Source organism: Cygnus olor, chromosome 6, assembly GCF_009769625.2.
Source record: "Cygnus olor isolate bCygOlo1 chromosome 6, bCygOlo1.pri.v2, whole genome shotgun sequence".
In the NCBI taxonomy this organism is placed as follows: domain Eukaryota; kingdom Metazoa; phylum Chordata; class Aves; order Anseriformes; family Anatidae; genus Cygnus; species Cygnus olor.
In genome coordinates this window covers 10391711-10418553 of record NC_049174.1, presented here as the reverse complement: position 1 = coordinate 10418553, position 26843 = coordinate 10391711, and the positions used below count along the sequence as shown (strand labels likewise).

At 47.8% G+C, this 26843-nt stretch overlaps 1 long non-coding RNA gene across 1 annotated transcript; it reads right to left on the bottom strand.

The window, feature by feature from the left end:
• Nucleotides 1-60: 60 nt before the first annotated feature.
• LOC121072206 lies at nucleotides 61-26708 on the bottom strand. The gene is made up of 4 exons (XR_005821060.1): nucleotides 26329-26708; nucleotides 24519-24643; nucleotides 1517-1693; nucleotides 61-297 (listed from the first exon to the last, which is right to left on the bottom strand). It is a non-coding gene; the product is annotated as an uncharacterized LOC121072206 (long non-coding RNA).
• Between the last annotated feature and the right edge of the window lie 135 nt (nucleotides 26709-26843).

The following is a 26843-nucleotide window of genomic DNA, read 5'->3' as shown; positions in this document are numbered from 1 at the left end:
ATAAGTCAGAGACAGTCTTCAGGTTAGATATTTCCTTGGGAGGTCTTCCAAGTGCCGCTCCTGATCTGAATGAGAACCTATTTGGGACAAATTCAGTGCAAACTTGAGAATGGTTTTTCCCCTCCATCCGTCTGGCATGTGCTCTCTCCAAACAGAGTGAAGTCACAGGTAGGAAAAGACAAAACAAAAAGCCAACAAACCTGATCATGTCAACATCTGCTACTTCCACATCATGTTGTATCATGTCCGATGCCCACACCCTGCTCCAAACTGTGCCAGCTCTGCCAGGCAGGTTTCCTGTGGGAAGAAACCGTGGCTTGAGAAAACAACCCTTCCTGGAGCAAGAAGGCTCTTTTCTCTGCCTGAGGGTGGGTAAGTCATGAAGGCTTGAGGGCTGCTTGTACGAGGGTTACGGATGGCTGTGACTCAATGAGGAGGGTTTGAGGTATTTGAGATCTGATCCCTGCTCTTCCAACCCCAAACTCTCGTCCTGTCCATAGAAGACAAGTGAGCACCAAATGCCAGGTTTTGGTGACCAGGACTTGTTCTGTGTACCAGAGCTCTGGCAAAGCCCTCTACTAAGTGCTCCCCGTCCCTTCCCAGCATGACGGGTACATTTCCACGCAACCCTGCCAGCCCAGTTAGCAGCACAGACTCCAACAGGTGGAAACCACAGGAAAGACAAGCCCTGTCTGCTTTGAAAGCAAACACAAAACCAGAAAACATCGCAGAGGAAGCCAGGCTGGTGCTAAATCACAACAGCAGGGTATCTGCCTTATGATCTGGTCCACAGCGGCGTTAATGATAAAATCAAGGTCTCTGCTTTCTATCAAAGAGAAGAAAGCTGGGCAGCTATTCAGCATTATAAACCCACATGGGTAACCAGGACTGGGAGCCTTCTGCCGTGCCCAGCGGGCTGCTGTGGGAAAGCTGAGCTCTGCTGTTATCCCAGCTCTGCTGTCAGCAGATTGCCTCCAGCAGCAGCCACCCTGCAAAGTGCTCAAGCTCGAGCAAGGTGAGCAAGAGAGGAGGGTGCGACTTGTGCTAGCTTGAATCAATCCGGCCTTACGCCGGCAAACCAGAAGCATGAGTTGGGCAAAAAATCCCTTTTTGCTAGGCCACCCTCTTCATAGAAAGGGCAAAAAGAGCACCCATTAATTCAGCTTGCTTTGTAAAAACTTTTTATTTTTAGTGCTTGTGAGTGGAGTCAGATTGGTAGCATTATAAATAGAAGACTTCTATTTATCCTACAGTCTGGGTACCGCAGCGCTAAGTCAGTTTTATGACCTCAATAAATCCAGATTAGGTGCTCTCAAGGATGTGTCACCATAGAAATAACATTTCCTATTCTCATTCATATGCATGGCTAGCGGGATGGATTATGCCAAGGCAGGGTTCTGGCCTTGTAAGCCAGCCCGATGCTGTCTGATCTGTCGTGATGTGATACAGGCTGACATTCAGAAGAGTCTGTGGATCTTGGTTTCAGATCTGGAAGCCCTTTCTCAGAGGTTGTTACCTGCCATACCCACACAGAGCATCGCGCTGTCCCTGAGCGATGGCCAGCTGCTGCTCTGCAGCATCCAGCCAGTGGACGAAACTGCTGTGTCCTTGTCCACAGCAGCATCAGTCCACATCACCCGTGGTGACAAAACGCCGGGGCTGGGAGTGAGAATAGCTTGCTGCTCTGCAAAGGCTGAAAAAAAGGAGGCAGCATGAGAAAAAAACCTATTTGGTAGCATACCTTGGTTGAATAGCTTATAGCATACTGCTAAGACATTGCTTGTCTACCAAGCTGTCAATAAGTATTAAAACTCCAAAATAATTGTTTGCCTCTTGAAAAAAAAAAGAGAAAGTAACCCCTCCAACCCTTCCACCCCCTCAATTTCCTTCCATTTCTTTCTCCATTCACCAACTGATGCTGCTTCATTAAATTTGTGGCATTGAGTCAATTCCCAGCACGACAAGCATTTTCTGGTGGTCACACGCCTCCCTCTCTGAACAGGCTGCGCTACTGCCAGAGAAGGGGGGTGCAGAACAGCTCAGCAGCAGTAAAATGGATCTCCTGCAAGACTGTCATTTGGGGATATCTGCTCCAAAAAGTGCTGCTTAACTCTATTTGCTTTGCACCTGTGACCTGCATCTGGCTGTGGACACTCGCTGTCTGCCCTGCAGTGCTGCCAGCCCCTAACTGTGAGCTACAGTGGCAGCAACACGGCTGTGGTCTTCAACAGGAAAGGGCAAGGGGAAACGATCTGTGACCTTCAGTCACCTCAAAACCCTGAAATTACCTAGTTCCCTACCTGGGAACCGGCCTGTTTTCAGCATGAGTCAGACTTCTTTGATCTCTGCAGCTTCCACTGGGAGCCCAGAGAGCAAAGAGGCCAGGAAGCTGAAGGTATCAAAGAGCGTATGAATTACAGCAGCTGTAGGTTTCTGATCATTTTTTGTTTGATTTTTATAGTTTCAAAAGCTGGAAGACTGAACCAGTACAAGCTGCTTGGCTCAGATGCAACATTTTATCTTTGGGAGAACTGCAGCTTCCAGCTTCCCTTCTCCTCCTCCTCATCTGACCTTGAAGGGGAGGTCTGGAGGGCAGGCAAGTGGAAAGGGGGTGTTTCAGGCCCACTGGAGCCCACCAAAAGCATGAAAAGGTGACTGTGGAGTGGAACAATATACTGGAAATAAGGTTATACTGGCCTTCATGTGCATGGGGATGGAGGCAAAATGCAGACTGAGACAGGGTGTGGGGAGAAGGAAAGGTAAAAAAAGAAAAAGCAATATTTGTGCACAGCAAGATGAGAAAAAAATGAGCCAAGCCTTGGTGGGAATGTGCATTATATGATAAACATTGCTGTCTGATTTTAGAGTTAAAAGCCTGAGCACTAAAACTGCCATGGAGTCATCACAGAGTTGCAAATCCAGCCTGCACTGCTAAATGAGGATTTCAGCTAACATCCCAATATTCACAAATGGCACTATATAGCACAAATGCCAGGCTGGGATGAGAATTCATTATGACTGCTGAAAGGCACAAAAGGCATTGGAGCTCTCCGGCAAATGATGATCCCATTTCATGGCAGCTCTTGAGGTTTCTAAACAGGTTCCCTCTGTCTGAAATGAAAGCAGCATCCTTCAGATGTTTTCAAAACTGGAATTTTGTTGAGATGCTAACTTTGGGATTAAAACCTAAAGCCTTTTCAGGCGAGGAAGGACAGGGACATCATATTGCACAAGGCTTTGGCTGAGAGGGCGAGAGGCCTGCTAGCACCCCGACCTGGTACAGGATCTCTGGCTGCCCTTCCAGCCCAAAGCCAGCTCCCAGGGACACGTTGCTCCTGCCTAAGCAGCAGCCTCTGTGTTGAACTTCCCAGCTCTGGCCTCCTCTGCCTGCAGACAGGAGTCGTGTACTTGTTCCTGGTGTGAAGAGTTATTGCTGGAGGATGTGGAGGTGAGTCTTTTGTTCTTTTGTCGTGACCTCTGTCCGAGTTGAAGTGACTTGTGCCTGCAGTGGTCTCCCACAGTGGCAGCCGGTCAGGACCATTTTTTCCCATCCAAGGACCAGCAAGACTTGCAGCAGCAATGCACCTTATGAGGGCTTGTCTTTCTGCTTCCTCCCCTGTGGCTCCGAGCACCCCAGCCCTGCAGAGAGCAGGGCTCCCAGACACGCACCAGGATGCTCCAGAGAAGGAGCAAACCGGCTGGAAACAGCCAGCAGCTAGCTGATCCACTTGGCTCTGCTCAGATCTCTTCTTGAGCTACCACCTGAGCTAGACAGAAGGCTGTTTTCCCATTTATTTAATATTTAAAGTGAAAGGCATCTTCTGGGAAGCCTCTTTATTTATTTATTTATTTATTTTCTCTTTTACCAGACGAGGTAACAATATTCAGCTGTTTGCCCAAAGATTTATGCCGTGCTGCTCACTGGAGTGTCAGAGCTTTATGGAGCTGGGGGTGGATGGAAGGTCTTGCTGGAGGGCAGGAGCTGTGTGCATTCACCAACTACACCACTATTAAAGCAAGCTGCAGGCAGGTCAGCCATTTCCCTTCTGCTGCACTCAGCAGCGTGTGGCGTGGGCCTCTGTGATCCTGTGTTCAGCCCAGGACTCCTCTCCCGGGTTAATATTCCCAAAGTCTGGTTGGGGGGTCTCTGCTTCTCCTGTGCTTCATCTCCAGGGCTGAGGGTTGGCCTGGAGGAAGGAAGCACACAACCCCTGGCAGCACGACCCATGACTCCTGCAGTGAAGTGTCTGAGTGCTTTCATGTTCATCGCAGAGGAAAGCATAAGGGAAAGGTGTTTATGTGTCTCTTCCAGATGGGTAAGCATGGTGAAGCCTGAAAGATTTCATTCATGGTGGCTCAGGTTTTGCCAGGGCAAGGAAAGACATCCCGCAGTGTCTTTAGGAATGCTGTGCTATGGGTGTTCGTTTCAGGCCACAGCTGAAGAGCTTCCTTCTTGTCAGAAACTTTCTTCAGGTCACAGACAGCCCCAAAAGCAAGTTTCAGAACAACATTGCTTGCTAGCGCCTGGAAAACACTATTTTCCATCTCTCTCTGCTGTAACTCATTTCAAGACTAGCTGTCCCATTGCAATAACCAAGAGCTAGCTGCAAAGCAGCTCCTCCTACTCTGAGTTGTCAAACTCCATGGGAAGCTCTTCAAGCAAAGCCTACCCCCAGCCAGCACAAAAGGAAGACCTGCTTTAGCACCAGCTCCTCAGCTGAGCTAGCCAGCAGCTCAATAGATATGAGATCGTTTTAGCTATTTATTGCATTGTTCAGCTCTTCTCTTGAGAGCTGCGTTTCCTGAACAAGAGGCACGTGCTGATGTGGGCAGAGGAGCTGGCAAGGTGGAAGAGCACCTTGGCCCAGCTTATCCTGCAGAGCCCAGGGAAGGTCTTGACTGCTCTTCCCAGGGCCAAGACAAATCCCCCGAGCCACGAGATGCAACACGGCAATGGTGAATTTAATGAAGAAGGAGCATGGGGTCCATCTTCGCTTTCGCATTTCTAATCCTTGAAGATGGGCTCGAGTGACCCGGCACAGTCATCTCGCAGACTCACCACCAGTTATTTTCCTTTGTGGAAGCAAAGTGCCTGACAGTCTCCTGCCACTGCCACCGGCTGTCCCTTGTACAAACTGCACGGAGAGGCTCTCTGTGCCCTGCTGAGCAGCTGCTTCTCAAGCAGAGCACGGCCCTGACCTCTCCAAGGGTTTTCCTTTTTTATAGACACCAAATTGAGGAGCCTCTGAGTAGCACCATGCCTGACAGGGCTGGGGACACCGCTGAACTGTGACCTACAGCTGGCACTAAGCACTTGCAAATCCTGCCAACAAAAATGCTGTGACTTTGTCCCCTCCACCCTGTCCTTTGGCAGGAGTCTGTCAAGAGCAGCCACTTGCCTAAATTCAAGCAACCCTGAGAGTGCAGTTTATGTATTTCTAGATCATTAAGCCTTCTCCTAGCGACAGCATTTAAAAGGCATGCTGACGTTTCATTCCCAACCCCCCCTCTTCCCTCCTTTTTTCCTTTTTTTTTGTTTTTGTTTTTTGCTGTTTGGCTCTTGAAATTAAAAGATAAGCTTTGTAAATCTCACAGAGAAGAGGGAACTGTCACTTTAGCTTTAGAAGACAAGCCAGTAAAGAAACAAAATTCTTCTTTTGGCAGAGGAGGAAAAAATCCATTATTAAAGGCTTAGAAACAAAGGCTCTCAACACAATTAAAGGAAAACCTAAGCCTTTGAAAGCAGAGGGCATGACACTGGAATATGCACAAGAGATAGAGATGAAAGCCTCCATTGTAGCGCTGTTGAAAAAGTAAAGAAAGTATCAATGGATGCATTTGCCTAAACCAAACTAGATGAGAAGCTTTCTGCAGAAGGGCTGGAGTCTTCCCATGTGTTTGCACAATGCCAAGAGCTGCTGTGCTCAGTCTTAATTAGGATCCTGGGGCATTGCTAGAATAAGTTGGGGAGTGAGGGTCACTACAGTCATTATCAGAGAGAAAACAGGGCTCCAACTTTTTCCATGGGAAATTTTCCACCTGGGAAACCCAGTCTTTCTTTCCAGCTTGTTGAGCTGAAGAAAAAAAAAAAAAAAAAAAGTTTTGATTTGGCATTGTCAAGGCATTCAGTTTGCAGGAGAACTCGCTGAGGATGTGGTGCTGCACTTGGGCTATGCAGGTGGCTTTCAGCCCAGCAGCGGGGCTGATTTTGCCATTCAGTAAAATGCTGGTTTTGCTGTCCATCCTATGCTGCAACAGCCCAAAGCCAGGTATGACTTGACCCTAGATAGCTGCAGCTTGCTGGGAAGGCAACGGGTCTCTTCTCCCTGTGATCTCCTGTCCTCGTTCTCTGCTCCTCAGCCTGCTGCCACCTGGCGCTGCTGAGCTGGCAGAAAAAAGGGGAAGGCTTGGGCTTGGCACATGAAAAGGGGCATGGAAGATCCCCCGGTCATCAACTGGACAGAGAGTTAATGCTGTAAAACCTGTGATGACTTCTGCTAATGTCCCCCCAGTCATCAGCTGGACTGAGGGGTAATGCAATAAAAACTTGTGATGATTTCTGCTGTCCTATGATCTGTTTCTTCTCTAAAAGGCTTAGAAGTCTTTATAGGAAAGCACATTCCTCTTCTCTGCTGATCAGCACAGGCTATAATGGCTCACACTTCCTGGAGAAAGATGCTGCTATACAAGCGGAGGTGATTTTTCCCTGCCTGGTGTGTCAGCACGAGCAGTCTACACTCTTACCCCAGACTCTCGGATTAATGCTAGTTTTAGTCTAGGGCTCTGCAGGAAAAGCAAAAGATTCTTTATAGCAAACTCAACATCCTCACTGTGAGGTTAGAGATGGAGACTACATGGTAAGGATGGTCCCCAAGGTCACTCAGATAGCTTCACGGAGCTGCAGGAAGGGGCTGGACATGCAGAACATTGCAGAGTTTGTTTTCCTTGCTCACATGGGGGCTATGCTGGCAGCCTTTCCCCTCGTGGGAAAGAAGGTCTATCACTACGCCTATCTGGTGGTTTAACCCTGTTTTAATTCCCCTCTCCAGGGATGCTCCTGTGATGTATTTTGGGATGACTTGGGTTGCTTGCACACAGAACAGAAGTACAAGAGAAGGCAGGAGCTGTACCAGGCCTGCTCGCCTCCTGCTCCTTAGCCAGAGGATGCCCCTTGTGCTGGTGGTGAGACACCGGGGAGCTGCAAGAAGCCCTTCCAGAGGATGCCACGTTTCCAAGCCCAAGCTGGGGAATCAGCCTTTCCACTCCATCTGCCATTCCCTTTCCCCTGCTCTGAACCCCCCCGAGGGTTTCCCATTAGTGCCAACTAATAGCACAGTCTCTGATGAAAGCAGACATCTGGGCCGAAAGGAAAAAGGCAGCTTGTTCCACCCAGGTCATCAAGCAGCTTCCCACTGATAATGACTGCATCTGTGGGCACCCACCCGATCCAAACCTGGTGGCCAAAAGCTGAAGGATTATCTTTTTACTTTTCCCCATAGCCTGGATTTCCTGCTCATCTTTGTCTATGGCAATCATGAATCCTCCTTTTTTTTTTCATTTTATTTTTCCCCCCCTTTTTTTTTTTCATGGATACCCGTCCATCATGAACAACCAAGAATCAAAGCAAGTGTCCTCTGCTGTTCACCCATTTCTGTGGATATGAAAGCAGATAAAAGCCAGGCTAATTCACGGTCCTCCACTCTGAAAATAAAAGCAGGGTCCTTGGAAGGTTTTATCTCCTTTTTTTCACGTTTCCCGTTGGTTGGTTTTATCACCAAGGAGACTGAATTCCTACACATGCTGTTTTAGACATTCACCAGAAAATAAATCCCTGTTTCTTTGCCAATGGCTATCACAGCAAAATTACATAAGCTATGTGTTGTGCTTGAGAGCTTTTCTCACTGTATGTGTGATCTGCTGGGTTGTTTTGCCTGCTGAAAGGGAAAACAACGTCCTGCACATCTACACTAAGTCCACGTTCCTCCTAGCATCATGGCAAGGAGTTGCCATGAATCTGAAGCCTCTTGCTGCATGTTCTTCATCCCTTCATAGAAAGTCCTGCATGAAACACATGGGTGCACACAGTAAGGAAAATGAATTCTGGTGTGCTTCTGAGATGAGGCATCTGAGATGAGGCACCACATCAGAGCAAACTCTGTAATTGTGTTCCTGTCCTCGATGTGCAGGAATGGCTCCCTGTACACACCAAGCCTGCTCTCTCAATGATTTTTTTCTCCCCTCCTTTTGACACTGCTCCTAAGAGTGAGATCAGCTTTCAAAGCACTCAGCAGCACCACCACCATTTGATGCTGTTCAGGGGAATTCAGTGCTGGGTTGCCTTTCAGAGCATGCACTTGCTGAGTTTATACTCAGTCCCTTAGGACACAAACTGCCTCCTTTTGTTTGTACGATACTTGTCACACTGGGCTCCCTCCCCACAGCAATCCACAGAGGCAAATACCTGACTGGGAAATCAGAGGCAGAGCTCATACTCGTCTCAATGGGACAATGACATGGACACGGCAATGGGCAGTGCTGGCTGTTCGACTGGACGGGCACAGTGCAGCATTACCAGGGTAAATGGCCACGGAGCAGTGATGCCATCAGGGCTTTCACAGCTGTGAAATCTCAATGCAAGGCAAACCCCTGTCAGGTCACATATAAATGGCTACCTAATGATGTGTCTTCCCAGATCTGCATCACAGGGAACTAATACGCTGAAGAGTTGGCTCTTATAACATGCTGTGGAAGATGTGTCAGGAGAAATTCTCAGTCCTGAATTTTGAAGGCTTCAGAGGTGAACATGCTGCCTCTCTAAGTCTCCACAAACAGGCTCAAAGCAGTATCCACGAGAAAACCAGGCAGAGAGTTCATGATGCAGACCCCCCAGTATGCCTCTCAGTATCTCTAGATTTCACCTGCTAGCCATTCAAAATACAGTCTAAACACATCTGGTCTTCAGGGATTTATACATATATATATATATATGTATATTAGCTCCCATACTGTCCTTTTCTGGAATTAGCAAAGAAAATGTTTCCCAAAGCTGCTTTACATGGTCCTATTTTCAAGCCTGCTCCTTAACAGATCCTCTGCACCTTTCCCAACCCACCCACCTTTCCCCCAAGTTTTAGTGGTGTTACCGCTCCATCTGGGCCCCCTGTGCTTGGAGGAATGCCAGTACCTCCTTGAGGAAAAAAAGGTAAAAAAAAAAAACCACAAAACTTTTCAGCTTGGGATTGTTGGGATAGCAAGAACAGGCATTGGCAGCATACGCATTTACTTCCCTTCTGATTTTGGACTATTTGAAGATGCTTTGAACAAGTCAGAGGCTGAGCTCTTTCTGCTGCCCAGTGAAGCAGGTCTCTGTGGCAGAGCAGCTTGGATGAGACACTCCTAACTGCATGTGGTGTCCGAGCATTGCCATTGTCCACTGGGCCAACCTGAGGTACAGGCTGGGGCTGACAGCTCGTGAGATATGGGGATGAGTAGCTGGCAACGTATGACAACTCTTCTGCTCAGGTTTTAGCCTGTTTGCTGACTTGAGGCATCCCTTTCCTTCTGCCCTCCCCTCCACAAATGACAACACAAGGACTTCTAAAGATGCTGGTGAAGGTATTGCAGGGGAAGTCCTGCAATATTTTCCATAATCCATCTCTTCTCTCTGTTCCTACATCATGCAGTACTTGAGCAAAAATCCCCCTTCCAGCTCACTATGTGCTGCTCACTCATGTGCGTTTCTTGCCTGTTGAATGGAGCAAAAGCACTTCACCAGCTCTGTTTTCCTGCTCCATCCTGGTCCCAAGCCCTCATAAATGCAGCAGCAATGTTTTTGTGAGGACTGGGGACAGAGAACCCATACCTCATTGTTTCTGGTTAAACATTTTCCAGTCCTGAGAGCTTCCTCAGATAACCACTCAGAGCCTTGCTAGGGGGGATCAAAAAGAGTGGGTAGGTTTGTGCTCCCTGAGCACAGGCTTTGTTAGGATAGCAAATGAGGTGTGAGGTCCTGACAAAGGGGCTTTTCCCTGTTGATATCAGCCACCTTTTCCCCTAACCCACCTGGGTCCAGCCTACCAGACCACAGGTCTGGTATAACCCCCTGTACTGCCTTGGCACCCCATGTTTGGATGGGTTTGCTTGTTCACAGGCACCAAGGTGAGAGCATAGGTTGGTGACATCAGTATGGGGTGGAACTGCAAAATCTGCAGTGCTGAGGACAGACCCAAGCTCCTGCCCTGAAAGCAGCTATGAGCGTGTGCTCAGGGCACAGCACAGGCTGTGGATGAAAGCTCAGTTTGGCTCCCCTGTGCATGCAGCTCACTAGCTGCTCCTGCGAGCTGGCTGTCTTCATCCAGCTCCTGCATTTGACAGCCTAATCAGAGCAGGCAGCAGGGAGACTCACGCTGACAGACATCCCCCTGAGAGCGTGGCCGTGCCTGCAAGGGAAACATCTCCGCAGCGCTTTCTGAGCTTTGGGAGGAAGGCTTCTGCGCTTCCAGAAGTACTTCCCAGGCAGATGAGGGGGCAGCTGGCTCATGCCTTTGCCATGCCTTCTTCACAGATGTGGCCTCCTGCTGCTCAGAGGGCAGCAGCATCGCATCAGGCATGATTTCCTTCTTGAGAAGGGCTCAGTCAGGAAAGGTCTCAGGTCCATTTGGAAGCACAGAAAGGCAGCCTCAGTCCTTCCTAAGACCAGCAAAGCTGGAAAAGGATTATCTTGTGCTTAGTAACACGCAGTGATGTAAATTACTCTTTTCTTTAAAGCTAATATCCCCCTCATCCTGTCCTGCTATGCTTGCACAACATTTTTAGGTCCAGTTAAAGCGACTCCATATGAAGTGCAAAAATTGTGGCCAGCAACATGGCAACAGTGCCTCAGATCCTCTGTGACTCCCCACCCCAGCAGCCCTGATCAGAGACAGGAATGCAGCTCAGGAATTCACAGAGCTCCAGGTCTTTAATCCGTGCAAAAATTAACCTTTAAGTAAATTAGAGAATTTGCCCTTGGTGAAGCCATGTTGCCTGCCTCAAATCACCTCCCTGTCCTCCATATGTTTTAAAATAGCTTCCAGGAGGATCTGTTCCCTGCTCTTCTCAGGAACAGAGGTGAGGCTGACCAGTCAGTAGTTCCCCAGGTTGTCCTTTCTATCCCTTTGAAAAATGGCAGTGATGCTTCCCTGTTTCCAGTCGCTGGGGACTTCACCTGACTGCCACAACTTTTCAGCTATGATGCAGCGTGGCTTGGCAACTACATCAGCCAGTTCCCCTCAGGACTGGTGAATTCACTCCCCCAGCAAGTTCAGGGACTTGAGAGATGTGGGAAGAATGATTGCCAGTGAAGACTGAGGGAAAAACAAACAAACAAATAGCTCAAGGAAGCCACGAGGGAAGGGCAGAGCTGAGGGGATCTCTCACAGCAGCACGGCCCTGCCACACACAAGTGGCTGGGGGTTCATGGGCAGGTGGCATGCCAGAACCCTCGCAATGACCCCTGTTTGGGCTGTTGTTGTGTCTACAGCTTCTCTGAAGTGTATGTAGCATTAAACAAAGAAATACGTGCAGTGTACAGGCATATTCCTGCTCCCATCCCTTGCTAAGAGGGTTGCGTTTGCCTTGAATTCGTGGCAGGCTCCTGCAGACAGGCCTAGGCCTCAGTCCAGTCTTTGACAATGTCAGCCTTTTTCTTGCTAGGTGATGCGTATCATGCGAGCCATTATTCCAAGCTCCTGTTGCTGACAGCTCACCCAAAGCATGAACATGCGATGCACCTACCCAAAAAGAAACATAATCTCCATATGATGTGGACACGGCAGTCACATGAACCACCCAAGGAAACTCAGTCCCAAATCTTGCACGCAGGGACCTGCAAGCAGCACCATCAACCAAGGCCACCCTCGCTGCCTACCTTCTGCTGCTCAGCTGTACGAGGCAGAGTTTCTTCCCTTTGAACCACCCCCAAACATTACTTCTGCTCCACGTGAAGCATGACTCATTGACGGATTGGGTTGGATCTGTCACACAGCATGGCGATATGGCAGAAAATAAAAGGCCAGTGCCGTTGTGCAGACAGACCCTGACCCATGGAGTGGGGAAGTAATCTTTCGTCTCTGTAGGACCCTGCTAATTGCATCTGGATTGCATTGAGCTTCAGGCAGGCCATTCCCAGAAAGGCTGACAAACCAGAGCAAGCTCAGAGCTGATTAACAACAAACAACAGGGGTCTGGAGGGATTGATTTATGTGGAGGGATTCGCAGAGTTCAATAAGGCTTGCTCAGCCAAGTTATGATTAAAGGAGATAACAGTCTGGAAATACCTGTGGGCTAAAAATCTGATGACCCAGCACTGTGGGAGTGCCCAGAGGTTAACCTGGGGCCTGTAAGACCTGAAAGCCTGGAGATAATAAAACACGCTGTGTATCGGGGGACCCTGTATCAGGCACAGCCCTGCTGAGGATTAAGCACACATACCACAGCAGTGTTCACAGGAAGGAGCATGACCCAAGGGGCAAAGCAACATGGCCAAGCCAGGGATGACCTGCTGTAGAGCCCCCGGAGGGTTGCATAGCTGGATGAAGACATCAGGGATGGAGGCTTGCCTTTCCTGTGGGAGAGCAGTGAGCTGGAGAGGAGCAGGGCATAGGCTGTTGTGTGGCTCTGGGTTTAGGGCTCTCCTGGCTTCTCCTCCTCATGTGGTATCCCCTGAAGCAGCTGCACATCGCCACTGCCTGCTCTGAACCATTAGCACCAGCAAGGCTTGAGAGGGCCCAGCAGCTAGTGCTGTGCAGGGCTCCCTCTCCCCAGCAACCGATTGGATTTGCAGTGATTCAGCAACATATTGATTTAACTATCTGCAGACAAATGACCTCTCTCTGGGCCATGCTTTTTAGCAGAGGGCTGCAGTCATCTGCATGAATATTTTAGTAGATTTACTGTGTAGTCACTTCACCTCAGCAGAGGGAAGGAGGTGAGGACAGGGATGGGGAGAGGCAGGAAGGGGCTTGGAGCGAAGCACAGGTGTGGGTTTTCCTTAAAGTAGACACTGAAATGAAGGTTTTTCATTGTAAAGAGGTGCCACTTCCTCCTAGCCTCCACTTCACATTTGCTTAGCACTGCCCCAAGAGTTACCCGCTTGGCTGGGCTTCCCTAGCCTGAAGCTCTGCAGAGGGCGAAGGACCAAAAAGCAACAACAGCAGACACCGAGCTGGCCTGCTTGCGGGGCACTCAGTCCCCTCAGTATGTGCTGCTAGTAGGGAAGCAAAGCATGTGAGAAGGGCAAATATGCTCCCTGGGTTAGTGACGGTGGGGTTGCTCAGGGACTACCTTCTGCACTGAGCAGTCTGTCCAGAGCAAGCACAGGCTTCCTCCTCAACTGATATCCCGAGGCTTTTGCACACCCCACGGGGACGTTTCTGCCTTGGCATGCTCCCTGGCCACCAGCATACCATGGTTTTGTGGGGAACACATCACACCCAGACAGGTCTGTGATGGACAGCTCACCTGATCTTGTTCAGCAGTGCAAGGGCATCACTGCAACTGCCTCCAGCTAGACCTGCTGAGCATGGTTCCTCTGCTTTGTGCTCTTCTGAACAGGTGTGGTTCAGGCTCATTTGCTTTCCATTAATAATGGATTCCTTCAACAACTGTGACAGCAAAGAGTTTAGCAGTAATTAAGGAGATGAACTTATTGGCAGTGGAGAAAAACACTTTGGTTTTGAAATAAAGCCATACTGCTACACACCAGAAAACAGCAACAAAGCAGAAACAGGTACTTAGGCAGCCACAGTAGAGCTCCAGAGCATGTGGAACAAAGTGAACTCTGCACCCTTGACCACTTGATCTTTCTCACCTGCAGCTGCACCACCCCAAAGCTGTCTGTAACATTGGCACTGGTGCCAGCAGCGCAACATCACTGGCAGAGGGTTTCTGCATGGCTGCATGAGATGCAGTGAAACCAGGTGGGGGTTCACTCCTGAAATCAGCAGCCTTTTTTCTTAGGGATATGTTTAAGGATTCAGGTGGATTCTTTGTTGGGCACAAGACAGTGTCCTGTTCTAATTCTGTGTTAGGTAACAGGACGCAGATGGGCCTTCAACACACAGAGATCTGAGACATCACAGCATCTGCTCAACTGTGCCCAAACCTGTTTTCCAAAAAATGTTACCTAATTTTTTCCTGTAAACATGCAAACAGCACACAAACTGTAAGCCAGGCCCCAAGCTGTTATCAGTTATCACAGCCTTGGAGGAATACACTCTGATTTACAGCAGCTGAGAGCCTGTGTCTCTGAATTGCAGATATTTCATCACCACGTGGCTACTGTGACAATTAAAAATGCAATCTTGAGCAAACCACAAGAGACCATCTGTATCCCAAATCCAAACATGCTGTATTATTCTCTGCATCAGAAACTGATTGCATTTTGCCATGAGCTTTCAGACCCCGTGATACAGCTCCCTCATGCCTCCTGCCAGTCAATACAAGACAATACCAGGACAATACAAGAAGGGGAATGGCTTTCTTCTGCAAGGAGTAACCATGAATGGGGTAGCACGCAGATGCGATGCATCAGCACAGACTCCCATTTCAGCCCTGCCACTCTCTCTGCATAGTTCTACATACACCATTATACAAAATGAGTCCTCCAAGGAGTCAATTTCCACATAAATTTTTTTCCTTTTTTTTTTTTTTTTCTCCAGACTCTTTCTTCTTAAGTTCATGTAGGCCTCCTCTCTCCATGGGACCAAGCAGCTGTCATCTCTGCACAATGGAAGGGATCCCAAGCTGTTTTTCCTTTCCCCACAGATGTGAATCTACCATCAAACTCCGATGCAGCTGGGACCTTCCAACCTTAGTTTTTTCACCCATTTATAGTGACCAGCTATTGCCACACCCCCTCAGGCTTGGCCATTGCACAAGTGAGCTTGAATGGAAAAAGAAAACGAGCTCCTTGGCTATAAAGGCTCAAGTCATCTCAAGCTTGCCCCCAACCCTTTCCTTGCATTGAACTAGGTGTGGTTTCCTGAAACCAGGACAAAAATAGGCTGTCAAACCACATTAGACAGAAAACTACTTGGAAGGTCCCATCCTACCAGCTACTGAAAAATCCACAGCATCTCAAAACTGTGTGAATCATTCCAGCTCTTCACTCAATGCCAGTCTTTGTATGAAACATCAGCACGATTAATTCTTCAACTCAAGAAAAAGGCAACAGGCCAGGGGGAATCCCATCACTAGCCTCAAAGTTTGTAGAAGAGCTCTAATAAAAAATAACAACCAAATAAATAAAAATCTGAAGTGAGAACCACAAATAACACCTATTGCTCCATGGATCAACAAAGACTGATTTAAGAGTCAGCATTGTCACCCATTGTGACAGCCTCATTCAATGCTGGTGAAGACGAATCCCCAGCAAATGTAGGTAAAAAACACTTTCACCACACAACTGACCAGGATACACAACACCAGGAAGGATGCATCTGCTAACATATTTCCATGGAGCAAGTCAATCAGCATAGAAGAAATACTGTATTGGAAAAGGGAATTGGGGTTTGAAAAGATTCATTTAAAGAGAACCAACAGAGATGGTTCACTGAGATGCAGAAACTACTGATTTCTACCATTAGGCTTTAGTGAATGAGACATTTTATTTTTGTCTCTTAGTACAAATGTCATTCTTCTTTACCTTTAACGTAGTTTCCCATTCTCTGCATAGCTAGAAGATGAAGTGGTACTGTTAAAACACGGGTTTTTAGAACAGGGAGACGGTCATCAGCTCCCCAGCCAGAGGCTTATTAGGGCACCTTTCTCTTGTGTCAAGAGCACTGGAGGAGCTCTTCTCAGCTACTGTAGCTGCCTCAGCCAAGAATGGGAGGAATGCAGGAGGACCCTTTGAGTCTGGTCTGCAGAGCAGATGACTCTGGGTCTCCATGAAAGCACTGTCTGTATATAAGCACAACCTTTGTCCCTGTCCATGACTCCACATTTTCAATAAATGAATAACAGAAATACACTTTTTTACCAGTGTAATGGTGTGTGGAAGGAGAGGGTTTCTGGTCAAGGACCTTTTTCAGTGCCACAAGGGATAATAAGAAGGGGAGGAAGCTGTGGACTGTGATAAAAGGTGAGAGGCTGTCAACAAAGATGACTCCAGAAAGGCAGAGGGAACCGCTCCTCAAGATTTCCTGGCCAGCAAGTGTCACTGAAGAGCTCTGTTAGATCTCCCACACTGCTGCGTACTTACATCCCCAGCAGGGAGACAGGAGAGAGGGTTTTGACACAAACAAACAAAAAACCCTCGCTGTTTGAAGCCTGCTCTGCTTGATCTGCTGCCTTTGCATTCGTGCTGCTCTCTGAAGCTCTGTCTGCTGGCTCCCACCACGGCTCTTCACGAACGTGACGTGGTGGGACAGAAACACACTGCCTTCCCTCCCTTGTGCATGAAGAGCACGTGTCTCACCCCTTCCCTGGAAGCCTTTTAGAGAAGCTGTTAAATCAGGCGTCACGCTGCCTCCTACCCTGTCACCATCACAAATAATTTTCCAGTGAGGACCAAGTGTCAGAGAAGGCAGAGTTGATAAAACCTCTGAGTAGCTCTGCCTGTTGCTGGATGCATTCACGCATAAGTGGACCCCAGCTCTGGATATTTTATATATTTATATGTATGCTTATATTTACTTATAATATTTATATATAAAATTACATACTATTTAATAATATTTGTTTTTTTATATATACATATATACATATATATATATATATATGTTTCTCCCCTCTGTGGCTGAGAGACTTGTGTGCCTGCACTTTGGCTTCAAGCAGGTTTAATGACAATAAGCTGATCTGCAAAATATGCATCTAATCTTGGACAGATTTTTCCAGCTGTCTTTTAACGAGATGTGGTCCTCTCTCCCCCTCGAGCCCCACTTTGGGTTAACTTTGTTCTCTCCCTGACGGGTTGAATCCCCCCACAAAATATGCCTCAGAAGCTGCTGCTTTGTGGCGGCGAGGGAAAGGCACTCTACACAAATAACCTTTCCCCACCACATCTATGTCGTCTACATGCAGAGCAGCACCACAGCAGAGGGAACTGACCCCACGTGGCAGGGAGAAAGCTGAACGCTTCGCTGTAGGAACTGCTGGGCATCTAATTGCATGCACACGCTCACCACTAATCTATCCCATGTGCACACAAGCATAGACCCAACACAGCCCGTGCTTTGATGCACCCGTCCAAGGAAGTGTAGCAGATGTCTCCTGCACGTTCTGCAGCTAGCATCAGGAAGTTATCAGCACCATGAGGCCTGCAGGCAGGGATGTGAGCTGCCTTTGGCTGGGGATGAAGGCACCTTTCTGCTTCGGACAACGAGAGCTGGGCCCAGCTCACGTTCCCTGCAAGCGCCCTTGTCTCTCAGTTCTCACCTCTCTATGCAGAATCTGACCTATATTTCATTAGGGATGGCTCCCCCCCCCCAGTCATCAAATGGAGACCCTTGTAGTGACTCCCTGGTGGTCAGGGGACAAAAATTTGGTTTTCAGGGGGTTTCCATATACAGCTGTACTCCCAAACCTCCAGCTGAGAGTAGGGTCTCAGTCCCTTCTAACCCCATGAACCTGAATCTGCTGGGGCACCCAGCTGGGAAGCAGCTCTGCAGGAAGGGCCCTGGGGTCCTGGTGGGCACCGCGCCGAGCACGGGCCAGCAGCGTGCCCTGGTCACCAAGAGGGCTGGCGGCACCGGGGCTGCGTTAGGCACAGTGCGGCCAGCAGGCCGAGGGCGGTGATCCTTCCCCTCTGCTCAGCGCTGCTGTAAGGCACCTGGAGCCATGGGCCCAGGGCTGGGCCCCAGCACAAGAGAGACCTGGAGCTACTGGGGGGAGTCCAAAGTAGGGCCTGTGAGGCCCTACTCTCCTATGAGGTTGCTCGCTGCTACAGACATCTGTGCATGAAGATGCACATTACCTACAGAGAGCAGAATGAACAATCTGGTCATCAGCAGTGTCCCAGCCATGGCTTCTCCAAGCTGCTGTTGGAGGATGAAATGCTTTCACTGCTTGGCTCTGAGCTTAGGCAAACTCCATTCCTTACCAATCAACTACCCAAGGGGAGAGAATTACATTAAGTTTTGCAGGAAGGGATATTCCTCTCTCCACACTAATATTCTACTGCATGTGAGGGGAAAGAAAGAAATTCCCCAGACTTTCAGTGTTGCTCAAAAAGGTACTTTCCACAGGGAGAAGATGCAGTTAACTCCACCACAAGGTCTCAGGTGCTTCACCTCCAAGGTTAACCTCCCCTGATTTCAGACACACAAGACTGTAGACATAGATAAGCAGAAATGAACAAACTCGTGTCAAACAATACATGTTTCCAATACCAAAAAGGGGCTGCAGTGAGGGTGGCAGCAGGCCACCTTTGTTCACTCTGTGCTTTAACCCCAGAGGCACCTGCCAAGCACCAGCTAGCCCTGAGATTCCTCTAATTTTTACTCTACTTCCCCAAGGAGCCTGTGCACCTGCGTAAGTGCTGTGCCCCTGGGACAGGCTGTAGAGTCTTACTGCCACCAGGGAGCCCTGAGGGGCTTCTGCAAGTCAGCAGAAAGCTATACCACAAAAATAAATAAATAAAAATAATAACTATAGATTTCCAAAGCATTTTGCAAGACTCAGATAAACTTGTTGCCCTACAGCAACTCCAGCAAAGCTGACAATATGGTGGTGGGGATACAGGTCAGAGGCTGCAGTTCTTTTGCAGATTGGTGGTGAGCACCGTGCATTCAGTTTCTCTGGCACATATAAAAGGAAACACACCCTCAGCCTTCAGGGAGTCTGGGATAATAAATGAATAAGAGACTGCTGGGGAAATGTGCAGAATGAGGGGGTGGGAGGAGGAATGAAACGGTGTCTTTGGGAGAAGAGCTTCAGGTACCTTTGGGCAGGATCAACCCCTCAGTCCTCGCTACATAGCTCCTTTTATGAAAGAAATACTTTTTTATGAAGGGAATGTGTTCAGCGTATTTGGTTGCAGCTTGGAGCAGGCTACAAATATTGAGATGCATCTGCAGCTGTATTTCAGAAGCAGTGCTCTGACCCTTGATAAGGGATTCTCCTTATATCTACTATTTATTAGCAGAGGTCAGGCATACACTCTATAATACGACCCGTGCCCTTTTCAACTCCTGGACTAACCTTGAAACTTTCTAGGGTGAAAATGAAGTTTGTCTCCACACAGCTTCAGTGAGGAACAATCTGCAGCTCTAATTGCACCAGAATGTTTGCAGCCTGACTACTCCCTACTCACTTCACGCAGGAACAGGAGCTGCCTAACAACCCTGGGAACAGAAGGCAGAAAAAAATATACAGCTACCTATGACTTTAACTGCAGCCTGGCTCTCTTTGAAGCACAGAGCTCAAGGCTGACCTTCAAGTAGAAGCATGGTGGATGCACCATCACCTCTAAAAGCATTATTTGGCCTGGCTTTTGCAAGAAGCTTGGGGTACAGCACACGTATCATAACTGTTTTCAGCAGGGTAGAGAAAGCGCCTTACTAAACTACAGAGTAATTACAATGTTCAGCCTACCCATCCTGATTCTTAAAAGCCGAGGAAATTGCTATGGGCAATAAATAGAACATGGTGGTCTGGCAGTCTGGTCCCCTGCACAAAGTCCATAATTTCCAACTGGCAAGGAGATGCTAATCTGCCTTTCTTTTTCTTAGCACCAAAAATAAAACAACCATGAATACATTTGAAGTGGTTTTATTTCGAAAGCCAATGCCAATCATGGCCCAGTCTTTTCTCCAATACAAGTGTTTTTGGCTTTGATGGGTCCCTGAGATGTTGCCTCAAAGCCTGTGAGGACAGTGACTTACTTGCTACTCCAAGAAGAAAAAGAAGCGTCTAGGTCTGACCTCTCCTTGGGCCACCTACAATTCACACCTACTGTAACTAACCAGACATGCTCAGGAGCATCCATGCTACATCTGTACATGCCTTAGCAAAATAAAAGAGCTGCACAGAAAGTTTTACAGCCTTCAGCAGAACAAATACAGAATATATGTCATTCAGGGGCCAAAGTTATGTGTAGATCCCCAGATGCTGCTGAACATCTGTGCTTTGCAGCACCCTTCTCAGCTGTTCTCAGAAGAATTTTAGTTTTGTCAACACACCCAGTTCTTGCAAGTATTCACAAAAAGCTCCCAGACAGGCCATGCCTCCAGCCTCAAAGTATTTCAGCTGCAGAACGTTTCCCAGGGTTGCTTGACCATTGCTGATCCTGCTGAGGCCCATAGAAATCTTTCCCCCTTTCTGTGGACAACAGATGAGGTTCATATTTTCTAATTTTACTTGACATGTGCTCTTCCCCTCCCCACTCTTTTTCCCCTCTGTTGGCTCAATTCCACTATCCCTCTCATTCATGCCAGAGCTCGTGGATATGGGATATAACAGCGAGCAGCACTTCTTCACAGCTCAGTACTTAATGTAAAAATGTAAGTGGTCTGCTCTGCTACATCATCACATTTAGTTGCATCTTACATTTCACTTCAACTGAGAAGTTTTACCTAGTAAATTCTGCATAACAAACAAGTGAATCCTACTGAAGCACCAATGAGAGATCAAACTCTTGACACCCCAATGCCAATTTACATGGGCACAAGCTTGACCAGACCACAAATTGTCTCAGTGAGGACATAAATCCCCCCAGCTCAACCTTGTCATTAATCTAAAAAGGCATCGTGGCTTCGTGGCACAAAGAAAAAGACCTGGCTGAAGGAAATGTGGCTCCATCTCATTAGCAAGAGCCGCATTTAAGCACAGCAGTGACATTGCTGTTAGCATTTCAGGCTTGTGAACACTGCAGTGAAACTCTCCTGTCCCCTCAGCTGACTCCCCAGACCTGCAGGAGGGAAGGCCTCCTCTGGAGCCAAGCTGCCAAGATACTCTCCAGCACGTTAAGCATTTAACAGCCTCTGTTTATTTATTGTCCTTAAATGCGATTCATGAGGGAGGACCTGGCCCATTTGCTCTTATTGTGCTTGCTCTTTGCTAGTCTCCTGAATACAGCACAGGCAAAAACATGATTTCATTAAAATTAAGACAGGAAACAAACACAAAGCTCTTTTTGTTTGAACCTACTGGAGCAGAAATACAATAGAGGTCCCCCAGCACTTCACACTGGGCAGAAACACGAGGGTAGGCAGCGGCATGACCCTGCAGGGGTCCTTGCTGTTCGTCTGCTTTCACAGCAGGACTGAAGAGGGATTTAGACTTGGCCAATGGATGCTGAGGTCCAGCACATGAGACCAGACCTCTGCTTGCTGCCAGCATGGGAGCACGACCGGCGCAAACTGCTATGTCACCTCCTTCTAGGAGGGATGCTCAATTAAGACGTGTAAGACATGCATATCTTTCTCTACCTTCTGATGCTTTATTTTAGAGAGTGCTGCTTAATGTGTGTAGCCCGCAGTGCTTTGTGATAAAATATACAGTAAAACCGATGAAAGAAGGAGTATCACTGACTATAATTGTACCTAAATTAACAAGACTTAGAGTAATCCCACTCATTGAAGCTGTACTCCTTATGTACAGAAAGTAAGCTGGGGGTGGAGTTCAAAGCCAAGGGAAGGCAAAGATAGCTGCTTAAGCACATTTGCACAGCTCCAAAGTCTGTCATCTTCTACGGCACAGGCAATGCAGAAGTACAGCCCCACGGTTAAAACAGAGCTCAAGACAGGTGGTGTGGGCGCCTCTCTTCCATGCAGGTACATCGTTGTTGTATGTGGTGCAAGAAAAGCTGCTGAAACCCTAAGCTGCAGGATCTGCAGAGAGCCCCACTCAGGAGAAGCCTGTAAAGTCAGATGGGTGCTGCCACGTAGCAGAGCAGTGTAAGGGCCTTTTGCCCAAATCACCATTTGCACATGCTGGGTATTGACAGTGATGTTTTCAGAGGGCTTTGAGGTCAAGAGTCTTAAACAGTCTCAGAACACTGTTTTCGTCCTTAAAATGACATAGCACATGGGAGTGGAAGCTCTTGGACATTGACTTTCTTCAGAAAATAGGGCAAGAGAAGAACCAGCACAGACAGTCCATAACAGCTCCTTCCAGCCTACCAGAAACACAAAATGCTCAGGGCAAACCAAAACCTGTGCAGGAGCCACAGCTCCGTAGATCCCTTCCCAGCTTCTTGCACACCCCGAGCCTCCTCACTGGCAGAGCAGCACAAGAAGCAGATATTCCCTCAGTGTTAGCACTGATGAGCAAAAGTTAAAACCCTGGTGTGTCATCAACATTACTTTCATCCAGCAGATATGAGTAGGAGAGAAATGCCAAGCAAATTCATCTGAATTTTTCTGTTTACAGAAGTCAGACAATAAGTTCTTATATCAAAACACCACTGACTAACAAAGAATTTGGAAAGTTATTCAATATAAGGCAGCTTGTGACTCAAAGTGAGTTTACAGGTGGGACTACAACAGTGGAAGGAAGAAAGCACCTGCTGAAAGCACTACTCTGAGAAAGGGCATCACTGCTGCCTTGAAGCCACAAGAAATGGTAGAATAGGAACTTCAACTGTGAGCCATTTCTGGGCTCAGACAAAAGCCTGCTACCCAAACCTGGGCCAGGTTTTCTTGGGAACAGAGCTGCCTCCATGCCCTCTTGGAGCTGTGGCTGTCTCCTTAGAGAGTGCAATTAGACCCAAGCACATGCAGAAATTGGGTATTTCAACTGCAAAAGGAGGCCATGTCACTTCATGGGCTAATTGATATGAGCACACTGTGTGTCTTTGTGTGGAAATATGATCAACCTTGAAGGGAAACTACTGATCTGCATCATGGACATGGACATATTGGAAGTCCAGAGGAGGCCACGAGGATGGCCAGAGGCTGGAGCACCTCTCCTACAGAGCCAGGCTGAGGGAGCTGGGGGGGGTCAGCCTGGGGAGGAGAAGGCTCCATGGAGGCCTTGTAGTGGCCTGCTAGTGTCTGAAGGAGGCTGCAGGAGAGCTGGGGAGGGACTCTTTATCAGGGGGTGGGGTGATAGGACAAGGGAAATGGCTTTAAACCAAAAGAGGGGAGGTTTAGATTAGTTTTATGGAAGAAATTCTGTACTATGGGGGCAGTGAGACCATGTCACAGGCTGCCCCGAGGAGCTGTGGGTTCCCCATCCCTGCCAGTGCCCGAGGCCAGGCTGGCTGGGGCCTGCTCTGGTTGAGGGGTCCCTGCCCATGGCAGGGGTGGCACTGGGTGGGCTTTGAGGTCCCCTCCAGCCCAAACCTTCCTGTGATTCTGTGATTCTCTGCTCATTAGAAGAACCGACAAACATCCTTGGCTGACAGCAAATCAAACATACAGGATTTCTTGCTCGTTCCTGCAGAATCACAGGAGAGCAGCCAATGTGGCACAGAGCTTTAATACACAAAAGGCAAGTTCTTAATGCCAATTAAATTTAGGATTGGATTTTTTTCTGCCTTTGCCTCTCTCCAGAATCTCTTGAGGCTTCAAAGGCACCTTTCACATCACACCAGGATGTTTTCACATTACAGCGAGCAAGCTTATCAAAAAAATGCTACTTAATTCCACACATCAGCCAGGAAGAGGTGACCCAGATTCTGGTCTCCCCTAAGAGAGGAGAAGCTGGCCCATGAGTATTTCAGGCAGGATAACAAGACAGCTAGCCTGCCAGAACAAGGACCCAGCACAAGGGGAGGCAAAAGTGTATGAGTCTGAAGGAGCCCAGGAGCTTTGATTTCATGTTGTCACTGACAAGTCAGATGCACAGTGATGGGCTCATTCACTTAGCTCCTAGTCTAGGAAAGGATTCTCCATACAACAAATGAGACATCCCTTCCCTGGAGGCTGTTGCAAGCTCAGACCTAGTTTATGAGCACTCTAGTAAAAATGTGCAGTAACCAGCGGACTGGGAATGGCATCAATTGACTTTGGTTGGGTAAGTCCCCTCAGAGGCTAATTTCCAGGTTGACAGGCTCAGCAGGGAAATGTGGAGTGTGAAATAAAACATTGAGAACTTATAAAGAAACCCAAGGAGATGAGTACAACATAAATCACAATTCATTTCACAAACATGCATTACATGCTTGAGCCAGAACCTGAACACCGTGTTTCCTGTATGCTGTGTTATATTAATGAAGACAGGCTAATAGCTGTCAAACTACAACCAAAATCACCAGAATCCCAGAGAGGATTTGATGTGCACAGAGATTACAACTCACACAATGGATGCTCCTATCTGTGCTGTCAGGAGGCTTTTGCAAGCCAGGTTATACACCTATTGGATTCCAGAGCCTGTGCCCTAACAAACACAACTCTCCTCTGCTTCTGTCTTCAAACGAAACTAGATTTCATGAAGGATGACACAGTATGCATGTGGTTTTCTGGGAGCTATGTTGCAGTGATGAAGAGACCTAATGCATAGAAGAGGTTGAATGTTAGAGGCACTGGAGTAACTTTGACTTTTCCCCAAAAATGTAGTCATGCCCACCCCCCAGCAAGGCTATTTTCACCTACCTCAGTACAGAAACTCAGAAGTATAATGCATGCAAGGCGTCCCCAGGTGAAGAAGAGATCTGCTGACCCAGAGCAGGCTCTTTCCCACAGCTGGTCCTGATTTATGCTCACACCACATAGAGGCCCTGGGGAAAAAGAAGCTCATTCTACAGAATTAAGGAGACATCAGCAATTATCAAGTATCAAGGCTTGATAGGTCTCAGAGTGTACTTGCTGCAGGTATAAGCAAGTGTTTTGTAAAGAAACAAGATGTTTTCCTCCATCCCCTGGCTGCTAACATGCAGCCTGAATTTAGAAAGTTTCGTATCTATTACAGAGGATAAAATGCTCCAAGTAACAGGACACATGCAGAAGTACCCAAAGAGACCCCGTGGGAAGTTTGGGACTCATTTTCTCAGGGTAGAGATGCTTTTCAGCCAGACAAACACAGAAATGCAACAACATAGGGATGCACTGCCCTACACAACCCCAGTGCAGGCCCTTGGCATGGGAACTGCCTGCTTTTGTACATCTGGCCCAACAGTGCTTGAAGGAAGCTGCTGCATCAGTGCTAAAGAGCTGTTTGCTCAAAGTCCCCACTTTCTGAAGGCTTACTTGAGACCCTGACTGAGCCCAAAGGAAAAGGCTATCAGGAAATTCAGCAATTACCTCCTATGGCTTGTAATTGCCAAAGCAAACCCATCGTCTAGGCATATCTGGGCGTATTTGCAAAGAGAGCTGCAGGTCTCTTTCTGCTGATCCCTCTCATCTTCAATTGGCCTCCTAGATGGTTTTGATTTTGTCATCTGCCGCAGGCAGCAATGTTTTAAAGGCACCTGCTGTGATTCTGTTCCTTTTTTATTTTTTATTTTTCCCATCTCAGTATGCACACAGAAAAGCCGCTGTTTAGAAAAACCTGTTAACCCATTGAAGAGTATAATAGAATTTGGGACAGAAACAGCATGTTAAGTACTTAGAGGCTTTCCAGGGGAAGAACAGAGCTGGCAGGTCAGTATGTTCAGCTAATGATGTGTAGACACTCCCATCATGGCTTGTAAGGACCAAGTGACCCATCACAGTGAATACAACAATGGCTAAAGTCTAACTTGGATGCACTGCAGCCCCTGCCAACAGCCCAGACACCGCAGAAACTTCTGCTACAGGCACCACAGCTCTCACAAGCAGGGTGTCCGTGTTCCTGCAGCCTCTTCCCACAGCACAATACCCTGCAGATTTCTTCTGTCCCCTCTCCAAGTGTACCCTAACAAGCTGCCGTGAAGTCTTTGCAAGCATCCCAGCCCTGCTGCTATCTTATCATTACCAGCCTTTAATTGAACTGTGTGAGCAAGCACCTTATCGCTGTCATTTTGCAAGTTAATGAGAAGAAATTTTGAGCCATATTTCCTCTCCAGGTACCAGGCATGATTTATTTTGAAGCTATGCGATCATAACAAACCATTGCCATTTCTTCGCTTTATGCTTTAATAGTCTGAAGTCAATACAGTCACCTAAAATCTTATCCTTTGCAGGTATCAAAGTGTTATTTATTCCCACAATAAAATATTCCAGATGAGACAAACTAACCAGTTAGCACAGCAATGTTTACTGTGGTCCTTCCTAAGTCACACAGACATGTTCCTCCCCCCAGATAAATCCCTCTCTCCCGATTTGGGCCACCACGTCATCCCTGCAGGTCCAGTACCACCAACCCAGGCATACATACATAAGTACCCTGGCTTTGTGAACACGTTTGCAGCTCTGCATTTCCCATGAGGACAGAAGCATGAGAAGAGATCATTTATCACAAGTTATATGCAGAAATGGCACCTACTGGTGCTGTAGACAGTCACAGCAGGCTTCAGTTTGACAGGGCTGGTATTCTGGCAGGCATCATTCCACTTAAGTGCAGGTGTGTTGAAAAAGTCACCAGCAAGCAGGTAACAGCAGTATGATTCTGCTGGCATCCCAGGAGAGGATGGCAGGGTTGATTAGCAGCTCTCTGTTTCCCTTGTCTGCTCCAGGATGCGGCTACAGGTTTTGATTTCAATAGGCAATGAAAGGACCTTGAGGTCTCATGGCACAGGTCACTAACATCTGTGAACATTAAGGCAACAACTCTTTGGGTTCTCCCAACACCTGGGGAAGAGTTAAATGTCTGTCCTTGCCCACAGAGGCAACTGCAACACCCCAAAAGGGGGGATTTGCAATAATTTATGCTGACGACAGCTTTACAATTACTTTGGAAACAGATGAAACTTATCACATGTGCAGCTAGAAAAGCCATTGCACCAGAAGAGGTTCAAGGCTATACAGAAAGGATGCTGAGACCTCCCAGGTAAATGTCAC